Genomic DNA, 16,512 nt, shown 5'->3' with positions numbered 1-16,512 from the left:
CTGATATTCAAAATATTTTATGGCACTAAAAATATGAGATTTGTGTTCATTTTTTTTCATTTTCAGATATCCCCCAATGCTTTTGAATGATGCAAATCAGCTGTTATTTCTTCAAATACTTATTTATGAGATTTCTAAGATGTATGTACTTTTAAAACATTAATTTCCTACATCTTACGAGCTATATTACATATCATACCTTATAAGGAATACTTTTTAAAATCTTCCTGTTTTTTTGGAGTTAAGATACCTAAATCCCAGCCAGGCTAGTGACATGGAACAGGCTGGGTCCCAAACATGCCAGGTCAACTATCTTCTGTGTATTACTGCTCTCCCACAGGGCCAGTGTGCTAACACAGAAAGAGCCTGTGCTTTGAAGCTGGACAGACCTAGCTCTGAATTCCAGCTTTAGTACTTCCCATGAGCAGTTAGACAAATGCTATTTCTGAACCAGTTTTCTAATCTGGAAAATGAGGATAATGCTTACTTCTCAGAGTTATTGTGAGGATTAAATAATGCAGATAAAGTATCTGGCATAGAGTCTGATACAAAGTACAAAGGCAATATTAGTTCCTTCCTTCTTTCCTGTCCCTTATAATCCACGACTGGAACAATTTATATGTCAAATTAGCACGAAATAACCTTCATGTTGGGTGTTGGGTTCATGAATGATTACTACATCATTAAAACCTGATTAATTAATTAAAGCAGGCCATGCATGGGCAATAATGAGAATTATCTCAAACTCTGAATTATGATTAGTCCAATACTGTGGACCTGAGGTCCAATATAAAATTATACATGAATATGTGTCCAATCAGTTCTCCTTTATCCTGAAATGTTAGCATTTACGTTAAAAAGTGTTTTTGAAATTTTACAAGGTCAGAAATCATAGCTCTGGAAATTCACGTGGAAAAAGCTGACATGGATTAAATATACACAAAACCTTATAAGAAGTGAATAAGTACATGAAAATTCATTAGCCTGGTATAAAATTGAACTTCATCTATTTTTGTAATGCACAACCATGAATTCAGTAAACTAATGGGATGGGAGTTTTATATTCATTCACTCATTCCACAGATATTTATTGAGTGCCTGCTATCTGAAAAATCTGTTCTCTAAAAGAGAGAATAGACCATTGATCTGGGCAAGATGGAGGTCACTGATAAATTTGATGAGAGCAGTATCAGTGGAAAGGTGAAGACAAAAGCCTGATTGGAGTAAAGAGAAAATAGGAGATAAGGAAGTAAGGACAGTGAATATAGGAAATTGGAGAACCGCTATGAAGGAAAACCAAAATATTGGTGTAGTTGGAAAAAAGCATGGAGTCAAATTTTTTTAAGGTGGAAGATATCACAGTGTCTTTGTAGGTTAAAGGGAATGGCCCAGTGGACAAAGAGAAACTGATGCTGCCAGAGAGAAAGTGGGAAGTTTCAGAGCCAAGACCTCAAAAAAATGAGAGGGAGTGGAATTCTGTGCAAGTGGAGGTATTGGCTTTAGGAGTGGAGGAAAGGCAGTGGATACAGGCAGAGGTAGGAGTGGGCTGAAAGGGATGGTCATGGGAAGATGAGGTCTTTTTTATCTGCTTTTGTTTTTCAATGAAGTAATGGAAACACAGGGCTAGGTCAATATCTGGGTGGGTGGGGGGAACTGGAGGTCTGAGGCAAGAGAGGAGGTGTGTGGAACAGCCCCTTTGGAGAGCAGAGATCCAATCTGATAAAGACATGGGTCAGATGGCTGAATGACACCATTCGTGGTCATGAATTTAAAGTGCGACCTGTCTGCATGGCATGTGCTTGTTTGAAGATACATTCAGCTGCTCAGGTGCCTGTCCAGAGAAGACAGAAAGCTGGGGCTGAGTTTGCTTTTTTCCTCCCAATAATATAGACAATTATAACGGAGGAGAAAGAAGTCAAGAGTCTATCCCACAGGGACTTCCCTGGTGGTGCAGTGGTTAGGAGTCCTCCTGCCGATGCAGGGGACACGGGTTCGAGCCCTGGTCCGGGAAGATCCCACATGCCGTGGAGCAACTAAGCCTGTGCACCACAATTACTGAGCCCACGCGCCACAACTACTGAGCCCGCGCGCCTAGAGCCCGTGCTCCACAACAGGAGAAGCCACCGCAATGAGAAGCCTGCGCACCACTACGAAGAGCAGCCTCCGCTTTCCACAACTAGAGAAAGCCCACACACAGCAACAAAGACCCAACGCAGCCAAAAATAAATAAATAAAAATTAAAAAAATAAAGAGTCTGTCCCACAGAATCTGCCCTGGAAGAGGACAAGTAGGAGTGACTGACAGGGAAGAAGTAAAGTATTGAGGTCCTCCTGGGGTTGAAAATGTTGGGGGGCATTAGAGTCAATGGCCAGATGGAGGGGGAGGGGGAGCGAGTGGGAAACGTGGCTTGGCAGGTGGTGCAGTTCTCAGTGAGGACGAGGGGAGATCACAGCAGAGAAGACGCCGGGCAGCTGAGAGTTCGCAGTGCTGACTGCAGTGCCAACTTGGCTGCTGGCGCACGGGTGCTTCTGAGGAGATAAACAGTGTCCCGAGGGCCAGAGTCTTCAACAAATGAGGCGAAGTACCAGGAGATTGTAGTTGGGGACAGAGGTTGATGACATGCAAGTCCAAGGAGCTGGGAGGTTGGAAGGAAGATGGAGGAAAAGTCATGGAAGGACCAAAGAGGAGAAGAGACAGCGTCCAGGAGAAACAGTGGAAGCAGCATCCTTGGGAAGAAGCCAGGTTTCAATTACAGCAAGAAGGCAACTTAACACGTTATGAATCAATTTAGTGTGAGATGACTGAGCTTTTAAAAAATTGAGAAAGAATAGTTATATATAATAGAGTGGAAAATATAAGACCATATCTGATCGACTTTAGATAAGCATTGTTCCATAAATTTCTAAAAATGTGCGTATGTGAGTGCATGTGGTGTGTGTGTCTGTGCGTGTGCCTGTGTCATGTGTGTACTAGCTATAGGTATAAAATGTATTCCTTACTGTAGGTTGGAGTCAAACAAATCTGAAAGCCACGGCATTTGGTGACTATAGAACCCTATGAGGATAAGAATCTTTATGGTGATGGATGACCTGGGTGGCCTGGAAAAAAATAAGAGAAGTGAGGCATGATGGGAATAATGCTGGTGATCTGTAAGGGAGACGGAGTCCTGAAGCCCCAGGTTCTGGTGGCCTGGCCGGGACCTGTCTCTCACCTGGGCCCGAGTTCGTGTGACAATTTTAGTATACGATTGAGCGGCACCAGCAAGAGGCAATAGAAAGGCTCCTGGCATCTAGCTGTTGTGCAGGTGGAGGCTGCCCCCTCTGCAGCTCAAGCAGCTGTGTTGGGAGCACGAGCCCAGCTGTGTCCTGGAGGGTTTTTGTTCAGGTGGAGGGAGGCTGGCATAGATTTGCTTGGTCCAAGAAATTGTCATCAAGAGAAGGTAATGTCAAAACTGAAAGTGATATAATCTGGGGCCTTGGAGACACAGAAGCCTCAAGAGAATGCTCAACTTGGGCTTCCCTGGTGGTGCAGTGGTTAAGAATTCGCCTGCCAATGCAGGGGACACGGGTTCGAGCCCTGGTCCGGAAAGATCCTATGAGCTGTGGAGTAACTAAGCCCGTGCGCCACAACTACTGAGCCTGCGCTCCAGAGCCCACGAGCCACTACTGAGCATGCGCTCTAGAGCCCGTGCTCCACAACAAGAGAAGCCACAGCAATGAGAAGCCCGTGCACCACAACGAAGAGTAGCCCCCGCTCGCCGCAACCGGAGAAAGGCTGAGCACAGCAACGAAGAGCCAATGCAGCCCAAAAAAAGAAAGAAAGAAAATGCTCGGCCCTACTTCACCGTGCTTAATTAATATCCAGGAATAGCAGCAGCATAGATACACTGACTCATTTTAATAGATTGCTACTAAATTCAAGCTTTTGCTAATGCTAATTTGGTATGGACTAGTTGGGTATTTTAGTTCTACTAGTCAGAACTCTCTGTAAGGAGGTCATGAATGTTAAATCAATCTCTATAAGTATAAAATTTTTAAAAGTGACAACTGCGGGCTTCCCTGGTGGCTCAGTGTTTGAGAGTCCGCCTGTCGATGCAGGGGACACGGGTTCGTGCCCCGGTCCGGGAATATCCCACATGCCGCGGAGCGGCTGGGCCCGTGAGCCATGGCCGCTGAGCCTGCGTGTCCGGAGCCTGTGCTCCGCAACGGGAGAGGCCACAACAGTGAGAGGCCCGCGTACCGCAAAAAAAAAAAAACCACAAAAAACTGACAACTACGTGACGTGGCCTGAAACTCCTTTTAGCCACAATTATCTCAGCTCATCACTGGGTCCTGGTCACGAAGAGGACCAACAGGGATAGTAGATGATTCAGGGCAAATCCATCCCCAATAATGAAATTTTTAAAGATACAGCATCACCTTTCCACATGAGAGGCAGGATGTTATGGAAGGTCCTTCTCTCTACTAAGGAACGATAACCTCCTGAGTGATGCTTAAAGGTTTCCTACAGGAAATCCTGTAAAAGACAAAAAGCCTAATGACAAGACTAGCTTCCGCCCGTTCCACTGGAGACATCCATCACTGTGAATAATGACTCACACTGAGGTCGTCCTCAAGACGACCTGCATATGGATGTATGTACCGGGCGTTCACGTGCGCTGTTTCCTGCTGCTTTCTTGACCACACTCAGAGACGGGCTTCACAGACGACTGAAGTGAGGCTCGGATAGGTTCTTCCATCATCCAGTGGCTCTGCCTGACCCCCGCTAGGCGTCATCCGGCGCAGGGCGGTTGAGTTGGTGAACCCGGAGCAGTTCCTGCTGACTCCTCAGGACCTGTGCTCCAGAGGGAGGACTCGCCACAGACTCCCCAGCAAATACGCTCGGGCCAGACGGAGCCCCCCTGCCCCAGTTCCAGCTCTAATTCCAGTGCTTCGCCCTTCTGCCTTCCTACCCTCCTTGGGGGAAACGGACAACAAATCCCATGATCCTTCTTTGACTTACGTAGTGTTTTTCCCTTTCTGAAGATGGAAGAAAAAAATGCATTTCTCCAGATCAAAACTACAATGAGGTACCACCTCATATCAGTCAAAATGGCCGTCATTAAATGTCTACAAATAACAAATGCTGGAGAGGGTGTGGAGAAGAGGGAACCCTCCTAACACTGTTGGTGGGAATAAAAATTGATGCAGCCACTATGGAGAACAGTATAGATGGTCCTCAGAAGACTAAAAATAGAGTTGCCATATGAGCCTGCAATCCCACGCCTGGGCAAACATCCGGACAAAACTTTAATTTGAAAAGATACATGCACCCCTATGTTCATAGCAGCACTATTCGCAATAGCCAAGACATGGAAACAACCTGAATGTCCATCGACAGATGAATGGATAAAGAAGACGTACATATATACAAAGGAATACTACTCAGCCATAAAAAAGAATGAAATAATGCCATTTGCAGCAACATGAATGGATCTAGAGATTATCATACTAAGTGAAGTATACCAGAAAGAGAATATGACAAATACCATATGGTATCACTTATATGTGGAATCTAAAATATGACACAAATGAACTTATCTATGAAACAGAAACAGACTCACAGACAGAGAGAACAGACTTGTGGTTGCCATGGAGGAGGGCTCAGCAGATGCAAACTATTATATATAGAATGGATAAGCAACAAGGTCCTACTGTATAGCACAGAATTATATTCAACGTCCTGTGATAAACCATAACGGAAAAGAATATGAAAAAGAATGTATATATGTGTAACTGAATCACTTTGCCACACAGCAGACATTAACACAACATTGTGAATCCACCACACTTGAATAAAGTAAATTTTTTTTAAAGTGCATTTCTCTTTCCCACAAATGCCCGAGATGGGGAGGACAGATTAAAATCTTCATTTTGCAAAGTTTAAAAGTCATTTTTCGATGGCAGGGAAATGGGAAAGGTGGGACTTAAATGCTTTCTTGCTTTGGGACGGCTGTTTTAGTCAATTTAATTCTGATCACATTTGGCTACAATATGAGATTTAGGTGAAGTTAGAGCACTTAACAATCCCTCTGTTTTTCTACGGCCTGGGTCCCGGACACTCACAAAACTTCCGCTGTGCGTTTCTGAGAGACAGTCACGCACACAGAGGTCCCGGTCTCAGCAGAGGCCCCTGCAGAGATACAGGGAAACTAGAGACAGACAGAGACAGAGGACTCTGATCCGGGGTCACGCTTTGCTATCACATCCGAAAGCAAAACTGCTTCAAGTGAGAGCATTAAATAGTGAGTGTCAGTCAAGGATTCCAGAGCCAGGTTATCTACCAAGTGGGGACGCGGTGACTTGTGGTTTCGCATCTGAGCCGGGCAGGGACCTGGAAAGATCGTCAGACATGTGCTGATTCGGTTCCATTTTAGCCATTTTCTTCATCTGTGCCTAATTAGTACAAACCTTCACTGGCAGGGGAGGGAGCGTGAACAGAGAAACCAGTGGAGGAAGGCTCACAGTGAATTGTTCCAACTATATCTCTGTTCAGTGTGTCAAATACATTCTTGAGGCAGGTGCTCGAATTCACAGGCTCTTTAGAGAGAATTTAGCAGCCCCAGGAATATACTGGTTAAGAAGAAGAAAGGAGGGGCGGTGGGGGGAAACACACAGCATCAGCTGCTAGGAAGGAAAAAGCTAATTGCGGAAACTTCTCTGCCGGGGAGAGGCGCAGCTGTCAAAGCAGGAAGGTAAATGAGTTTCAGACTAAAGTGGATTTTGCAGTAGAACTGTGTTCTCTGATAAATAGGGGAGCTTGAACTCCAGCACCATCCCGCTATTCCGTGGTAATGCCCCATTTGGGCACTGACTGGGTGGTCTTAAGCCCACTGCCATCTTGGCTACACCGGCCACACCAATCAAGGCCCCGCAGCTGAGACCCTGGCTGACCTGCCTCAGGAGCCTTTTTCAAACTCCAATTCACTCATTTGTGTGGGATGCTTTTTTTTTTGCTACTTTATTTATGGGATTACATAAATGAGCCATTAAAAATGTAAATCTTCAGAACAGTGGAATAATACAGATTTAAACAATCAGCTCGGGGCGGTACAGTACAGAAACAGCCCTGCACCCGTGCTATCGCCCCATCGTGACTATGGCAACAATAGGGGCTGAGGGGAAGGACAGAGGGGAGAGAAAGAAAACATCCCGCATGGTGGCCGTCACCGGCGCCAGAGAAAGATTAGGGTGTGTTTTTTAAAGGAGTATTAGTACAATAACGAAGATGCACCATTATAGTCGACAAAGGACGGGGCACCCCTCACCCAGCGCGGTGCCAGGACCATCAGGCACACCACGGATCTGAGAAGCTTATCCCACCTCGTGGCAACGTATTTAACCCTTTTGTGGCTTCTTGCAGAGGCAAAGAAGAAAAGGAAAAGAAAAGGGGATGAGTTGGGACAGAATCACTCTCATTTCCTTACCTAGTTGTGATAGTTTTAGATTTTTTTTTTTTTTTTTTTACTGTTTCTACAAGTGAATTCTATGGGATCCTCCCATCAGGGTAGTCAGGCCAGAACCAACTTTGCCATCCTTCTGCTCTGAGCAGGGCACCCCTGAAGGGCAGCAGGGGCGATGTGTGGTGGCCTGTTAACTGGCAGCCTGGGGTCCCCCCAACGACAGTGGGCCCTGAGGCCCCTCGGCAAAGTTGAAAAACACTGCCCTCTGCTAAGGTCCCCACCCCCGCCTTTGCCATGACCATCCTGCAGCTCTGACATGTAAAGGGGCAGCATACTGGTGAGGGCGCCATGGGGAATACGCAGCATGGTGGGTGAGACAGGTGGACCTGGCAGAGCAGGTACCCCAGGAAGAGTAGACTGACCTGTGAGCCCAGACTTGATGCCCAGACACCCCTGTCAGCAGGCAGAAGCAAGGAGTCTCTGACGCCACATCCTCTTATAGTGGCCTCATTACTGCCCACAGCCTAGGAAGGTCAGGTCGCTTGGGTTACAATTGTAGCTGCCTCTGCTCAAAGCGCTCCGTGTCCTGTTCTCCTGGGCAGCCTTTCTCTTGGGACTGCTTGTCTCATTGCCTCTCTGGCTGTATCCTCCACCCCCCAAACTGACCCTTTGTACCCACATTCTTCATTTGCTTCTTCCCCTACCATGTCCTTGGAAATGTCCAGCTACTATCCCAAAGAAGTGGCTTGGAGCTTTACAAGATACAAGCATTTGCTTCCCACAGCCAATCCAGATTGGGAAGAACAGGCCCACCTCATGGTTCTTTGGGGAGGTGGTGTGGGGAAGACACAACAGCGAATGACCCCTCCCATCCCAACTCACTGAGGGCTCCTGATCGCGGAATTCTTAGAACTCCAAACTCGGAGTTTCTGACAACCCTTCCGAGAAGGGGTTCTCAACCTTTGCTACATGCTGGAATCATCGACAGGACATTAAAAAATATTGAGTCCTGGGTCCAGCTCCAGAGATTCTGATTTGATCAGCGGGGTTATACCCTTGGTATCAGGCATTTGTTAAAGCTCCCTCAGGGGCTTCCCCGGTGGCGCAGTGGTTGGGAGTCCGCCTGCCGATGCAGGGGACGCAGGTTTGTGCCCCGGTCTGGGAGGATCCCACGTGCCACGGAGCGGCTGGGCCCGTGAGCCATGGCCGCTGGGCCTGCGTGCCCGGAGTCTGTGTTCCACAACGGGAGAGGCCACAACAGTGAGAGGCCCGCAAAAAAAAAAAAAAGCTCCCCCAGGGCTGAGAACCACTGGTCGAGAGATAATGCAGCTGAGTAAGAATTGTCTAAATGTACACAGTGCTTTTATCTTAGATGTCGCAGCAATGGGGCTGTCACAACTTAGGACAGTTGGGTGCAGAGGGGCAGAGGGGTGTGGACAGCATACAGAGAGGGGAAAACCAGGTATCTTCTGGATTCGAATGGGAAATGGAGATGGATGTTGCCTGTTTGTTATAGTAGGCTCCGTGGGTGGCACAAGAAAGACCTGGGTGAGTGTCTGTTATGTCCAGAGGGGTTCTCAGTGGGGATAAGAGGTGGTGTTATGGCTGCCATAGTGGATTCCAGAGAGTTTGAAACAGTGGTATTGGATTCATTCCCTTTTTCGTTCCACGAATAAGTGCTGAGTGACTGCTATTTCACTGGCACTTTGCTCAGCCCTGAAGATACAGCAGAGAACAGAAATCTTCCCTCCTAGAGCTATGTTCTAGCAAGGGACACAGATATGACACAAGCAGTGACCCCACCCATTATTTAAATGGCAATTTCAGTAAGTGCTACACAGACTGTTGTGCAAGAGTGTCACAGGGTTGGGTCTACACCCCCTGAGTCCCTGTCCAGCCCTCCATCCCGTAACCTGGACTCATTCTGAGCACAGAGTAGGACGTATTACGTGACATGGAACTCATGGGGCCAGATCTTATTGTTAGCTGAAGTGAATTTCCACATCGAGAACTAGGCTCAAATAGGTTGATCTCTTATTGCTTCTCCAACTGTCAAGCTGGGAAAGAAGGCTTTTGGTGAAATAATATTAAAAGTGTGTGAAATGATATCTGCAGACAGAGCCCTGCAGAGTTGGACTGACCAGCTGGGTTAACCCAAGTGAATGTGAACTAACAAAAGCCATCACAAAGCAACATGAGTTGGGAACAGTATTGCTTATGCTAAATCCATGTGCACCAAAGAGGCTCTGCGGGAGAAGTGAGGGGTGTGTGTGTGTGTGTGTGTGTGTGTGTGTGTGTGTGTGTGTGTTGCGGAGGGACCTGGGAGGACAGGATGGATGAGGAGAGCTGACAGAGAGGGAAGAGGAGAGGAAAGCTGGAGTCCCTGCCCCCACCCCTGCTGTTCCTTCCCCTCCCGTGGCTTTGGCACTGCTCTGTCCCACTGCTGTTTGAAGCTTCCTCATTAGCCGCAGAAATGCAGTCCTGCCCAAAGCTCTTCCCCGACACCCCATCCGAAAGATGCTCCTACACTCACAGAGGACGCACACATCACATAGATGGGATGGCTCACAGGGACAAGACATATTTTCAAATTGAAGATAGAGAGTAAACGAGAGTCCGAGCTGAGGAGTGACCATAGTTAATCCTCAATCATTTAAATGAGTACAGAAAAGCCAGGCTATAGAAAATCCAGAGGCATTTTCTATTTCGTTTTGGATTGCAATTTTTTCTTTATTAGACTTATCATGGCAGATTGGGAGTCTTTTGAGAGCAGAGATTATGATTGATTTTTTATTCTAGTAAAAAAGTAACTTGCTTATAATAGGAATGCTGCATTAATCTTTGCTGCATAACTATTAGAGAAATGCAAATCAAAACTACAATGAGGTACCACCTCACACGGGTCAGAATGTCGATCGTTAAAAAGTCTACAAATAATAAATGCTGGAGAGGGTGTGGAGAAAAGGGATCCCTCCTACACTGTTGGTGGGAATGTAAATTGGTGCAGCCACTACGGAAAACAGTATGGAGGTTCCTCAAAACAATGAAAGATAGAGTCACCCTATGATTCAGCAATCCCACTGCTGAGCATATACCTGGATAAAATTATAATTCGAAAAGATACATTCACCCCAATGTTAATAGCAGCACTATTCACAATAGTCAAGACATGAAAACAACCTAAATGTCCATTGATAGATGAATGAATAAAGAAGATGTGGTATATATATACAATGGACTATTACTCATCCAGTAAAAAGAATGAAATAATGCCATTTGCAGAAACATGGATGGACCTAGAGATTATCATACTAAGTGAAGTAAGTCAGACAGAGAAAAATACCATATGATATTGCTTATATGGGGAATCTAAAATACGACACAAATGAACATATCTACGAAACAGAAACGGACTCACAGACATAGAGAACAGACTTGTGGTTACCAAGGGGGAGGGTAGGGAGAGGGGTGGATTGGGAGTTTGGGATTAGTAGATGCAAACTATTATATATAGAATGGATAAATAACAAGGTCTTACTGTAGAGCACAGGGAACTATATTCAATATCCTCTGATAAACCATAATGGAAAAGAATATGAAAAAGAATATATACATACGTATAAGAGAGTCATTTTGCCGTAGAGCAGAAAGCAACACAACATTGTAAATCAACTACACTTCAATAAGGTTAAACATTTTTTTAAATCTTTGCTGCATAAATTAAATAAGTGATTTTACTTACTCAGAAATTAGTGGGGAAAACTAAGGAATGCGCCAGCTATCCTGAATTCTATATTTCCGAAAGGTCTTCTATTCTCTCAGACCTCCAAGCTCTCGTGCATTTGGTTTCATCCACTTAGAAGTCTTTCTCTATCATTCCTGTCCTCTCTCCCTCCTCCACGATCCAAATTCCAAACTACAATCAGCCTCCAGTTTCAGCCGAGTGATGTTATTCCCACCGTCACCGTCAGGCACTCCCTCTGCCACTGAACGCACTCCATTCATGGGTGCCACGCTGCTGTGAAGGGCCTTTTTGTTCTGCTGTCTCCCCACTGCAGTATATGCTCTGTGAGTCTCTGGGCTATTTTTATCTTTTGGCCTCAGGGCCCAGCACGGTGCTACACTTAGTCTATAAAATTTCTGCATAAATGAACAAGTGAATGCATAAATATCTATTAGTTAAGGTGTACATAGCTAAAAATTAACTTAACAATCCCATTGGTTCTTTTTATTTTTTTCTAATTGTCTGAGTTTATTCAAGAAAAACAAATAAATAACAAATAAGTGAATAAAAAGTCAAACAACAAGATCATGCTACCTTCTTCTCATGATACTTCATATCCTGCCATTTCATGAAGTTTTGTGTTTTTTTTTAACATCATTATCAGAGTATAATTGCTTTACGATGGTGTGTTAGTTTCTGCTTTATAACAAAGTGAATCAGCTATACATATACATATGTTCCCATATCTCCTCCCTCTTGCGTTTCCCTCCCACCCTCCCTATGCCACCGCTCTGGTTGGTCCCAAAGCACCAAGCTGATCTCCCTGTGCTATGCAGCTGCTTCCCACTAGCTATCTATTTTACATTTGGTAGTGTATATATGTCCATGCCACTCTCTCACTTCGTCCCAGCTTACCCTTCCACCTCCCCGTGTCCTCAAGTCCATTCTCTACATCTGCGTCTTTATTCCTGTCCTGCCCCTCGGTTCTTCAGAACCATATATATATATATATATATATATATATATATATATATTTTTTTTTTTTTAGATTCCATATATATGTGTTAGCATACAGTATTTGTTTTTCTCTTTCTGACTTACTTCACTCTGTATGACAGTCTCTAGGTCCATCCACCTCACTACAAATAACTCAATTTCGTTTCTTTTTATGGCTGAGTAATATTCCACTGTATATATGTGCCACATCTTCTTCATCCATTCATCTGTCGATGGACACTTAGGTTGCTTCCATGTCCTGGCTATTGTAAATAGAGCTGCAATGAACATTGTGCTACATGACTCTTTTTGAATTATGGTTTTCTCAGGGTATATGCCCAGTAGTGGGATTGCTGGGTCATATGGTAGTTCTATTTTTAGTTTTTTAAGGAACCTCCATACTGTTCTCCATAGTGGCTGTATCAATTTACATTCCCACCAACAGTGCATGAGGGTTCGCTTTTCTCCACACCCTCTCCAGCATTTATTGTTTGTAGATTTTTTGATGATGGCCATTCTGACTGGTGTGAGGTGATACCTCACTATAGTTTTGATTTGCATTTCCCTAATGATTAGTGATGTTGAGCATCCTTTCATGTGTTTGTTGGCAATCTGTATATCTTCTTTGGAGAAATGTCTATTTAGGTCTTCTGCCCATTTTTGGATTGGGTTGTTTGTTGTTTTGATATTGAGCTGAATGAGCTGCTTGTAAATTTTGGAGATTAATCCGTTGTCAGTTGCTTCATTTGCAAATATTTTCTCCCATTCTGAGGGTTGTCTTTTCATCTTGTTTATGGTTTCCTTTTCTGTGCAAAAACTTTTAAGTTTCATTAGGTCCCATTTGTTTATTTCTGTTTTTATTTCCATTTCTCTAGGAGGTGGGTCAAAAAGGATGTTGCTGTGATTTATGTCATGGAGTGTTCTGCCTATGTTTTCCTCTAAGAGTTTTATAGTGTCTGGCCTTACATTTAGGTCTTTAATCCATTTTGAGTTTATTTTTGTGTATGGTGTTAGGGAGTGTTCTAATTTCATTCTCTTACATGTAGCTGTCCAGTTTTCCCAGCACCACTTACTGAAGAGTCTGTCTTTTTTCCATTGTATACTCTTGCCTCCTTTATCAAAGATAAGGTGACCATATGTGCATGGGTTTATCTCTGGGCTTTCTATCCTGTTCCATTGATCTATATTTCTGTTTTTGTGCCAGTACCATACTGTCTTGATTACTGTAGATTTGTAGTACAGTCTGAAGTCCGGGAGCCTGATTCCTCCAGCTCCGTTTTTCTTTCTCAAGATTGCTTTGGCTATTCAGGGTCTTTTGTGTTTCCATACAAATTGTGACATTTTTTGTTGTAGTTCTGTGAAAAATGCCATTGGTAGTTTGATAAGGATTGCAATGAACCTGTAGATTGCTTTGGGTAGTAAAGTCATTTTCACAACGTCGATTCTTCCAATCCAAGAACGTGGTATATCTCTCCATCTGTTTGTATCATCTTCAATTTCTTTCATCAGTGTCTTATAGTTTTCCATTGGTTCTTAAGTACAGAAGTTATTGGAGAGTTTACTTTTTCAAAGTGTTTCCCTTCCCATTTTGGTTTCAAGTGAATTTTAAATGAATGGATAAAATTACTAGGATAATTTAAAAAAACAAGCACAATATGGTGCTTGCCATGTGTCAAACTCATCTTTAAGCACTTTACATATAGAATATTTTCTATGCCAGACTATATATTTGACTTACAGCGGTCTGGATATATTGTGTGTGAGCACACGCGCACACACACACACACACATCTTCTGATGAGAGGAACCTTGATTATTTACTAAATAATATATTAATATATTAATACACTTAAATATATTAATACACTTAATCAATTTCTTACAAAAATCAAAACCATCATGTGAGTTGGAGAAGTTTTCCTGTCTAAATTTATAGCTTGTACGGATGTGATTTTTCTATGAAATAGAGAACGTCAAAAGATCTGGGTCTCAAAGAAAGATGCTTTCCGTTGAAATTGCTCCTATGAAAGCTGCTTTTCGATCTTATTTTCTATAAATTGGGGCTATGGAGGAAGGACAGGATAACTTGTTCAAACTTCGTGACTAGAGGCAAACGTTTTCATTTTCTAAACGTTTTTCCATGTTGAGAGAGATGAAAATTTCCTAATTATGAAAATCACCCTTGCAGGTTCTTCTTATCTTCAGGTTGGGGAGCATTGTTAAGTGATGTGGAATTCATGGGGTCAAGTTTCATTGTGAGCTGAATGGTTTACAGATTGAGAATTAGGCTCAAATTGATTTCTTATTGCTTCTCCAATCCTCAGGTTGGGAGAGAAGGCTTTCAATGATATGATATAAAAGGTGGTGTCTTCTGCCAGACTTGGGTTTATTTGATGAAGGTGATGATGTGATGATGGTGATGATGGTGGTGGTGGTGGTGGTGGTGATGATGATGATGGTGATGATGGTGAGGATGATGGTGAGGATGATGATGATGGTGAAGATGATGACAGTGAGGAGGAGGAGGATGATGATGGTGAAGATGATGATGATGGTGATGATGGTGGTGGTGGTGGTGGTGGTGGTGATGATGATGATGGTGATGATGGTGAGGATGATGGTGAAGATGATGATGACGGTGAGGAGGAGGATGATGACGGTGAGGAGGAGGATGATGATGATGATGGTGATGATGGTGGTGGTGGTGGTGGTGGTAATGATGATGGTGAGGATGGTGAGGATGATGGTGAAGATGATGATGGTGAAGATGATGATGATGGTGAGGATGATGATGATGATGGTGAGGATGATGGTGATGATGGTGGTGGTGGTGGTGGTGGTGATGATGATGGTGATGATGGTGAGGATGATGGTGAAGATGATGATGATGATGGTGAGGGGGATGATGAGGAGAAGGATGATGATGATGATGGTGAGGATGAAGGTAGTGGTGGTAAAGAAGAAGGAGAGGAAGAAGGAGAAGGGGAAGAAAGAGGAGGAGAAAGAGCAGAAGAGCTACCAGTACAGCTGTTGTTCATCCCCATTACGCTGCGTTTATTGGTTAACCTGATGACAACCTTGATTATTTTTCTTCATATTAACAATTGTGAAACTACAGAATATTCTGAGAGAATTTCTATTTGGTCTTTTATGCCAAATCAGGAATTTTCACCTGGGTACTGCCCTGTCGTTTTGTTCATTCTTCTGGGCCCTAGGCATTTGGCAGGCAAAACAAGAATTCGGAGCTGTAGTTTTTTAATGACTTCAGCAGGAGTGTTCTGCCCAGGATTTCTCTGCCCCTTTCCCACTGAGAAACTTGGATTGATGTTTTTAGTTGTTTATTCAAAAGTGAATATACAAAACCTAGTGACCACATTGCCGTTTCTTTCTTTATCACTTATTATTTCGAGGCAATCAACATTTTAAAAGTTACCATCAATTCGTCTTCTATATTTTGCCTTCTTAGAGAAAAAAAAAAAACAAAACTAAAGCCCACTAACTAGTTTAAAAGAGATGATACAAACAAAACAGGCTTTTTCCTCCCCATGAACTGTGTATATAATTACTTGAATCACGTTGAATTTCACCCATATGCTGGGGAAGGAAAAAAACCGGCAAAAATAACTACTGTGAATTCAAACTGCAAGTGAATGGAACCGGCCTCATTCATAAATGTCATATGAAGCTCTGGTTAAAAAGGCAAGTCTGTCATTCCAGGGACAGCAGCTGTTGTTACGTTGAACAAAATGGATACAAATGGGTATTATTTTAAAGTGAAATGCTTAATTTCAGGTCTAACAAGCACACTGTCCTCTGTGTAGCCCTGTGTCACACAAGCCATGATCTCCGGTAGAGGGCTTGATCGCACAGGAAATCAAGCTCACAGGCTGCGGCTGACCGGACCAGCACACACAGCGGCAATGTTTGAGTTACTATGGCAATCACAAAATGGGAAGGCCTTTTCTTCTCTTCCCCATCTCTGCATGCAGCCGCAGCCTGCTCCTGAATAGGCCACATCTGCAAAAAGTTTTAACACGGTACTCAGATAAAGAAAGGATCCCAAAAATGAGCACTGACCCGTCTCAAAAAATGTTGCAAATTTTACACACAAGAATTGGGGAGCTGGGCCACTTTGCACAGGTTATGTCATAATGCAAACACAAAGGGATAAAAGCGCATGAAGGCTTTGGCTGTCAGATATTGAGAGGAGGGAACAGCAGAAGTAAATGACAGCTTAAATGCAGATGTAAGGAGAAAAGTCAAAGATGGGTGACAGAAAGTTACTGGTCAACGAACAAGGGAGAAATTTCAAACACACAAAAAAAAACAGACAAAAGGGTAAAATACAATA

Source organism: Aethalodelphis obliquidens, unplaced genomic scaffold, assembly GCF_003676395.1.
Source record: "Aethalodelphis obliquidens isolate GAN/ISIS:26980383/991018 unplaced genomic scaffold, ASM367639v1 scaffold16, whole genome shotgun sequence".
Lineage (NCBI taxonomy): Eukaryota > Metazoa > Chordata > Mammalia > Artiodactyla > Delphinidae > Aethalodelphis > Aethalodelphis obliquidens.
This window is presented reverse-complemented; position numbering follows the sequence as displayed.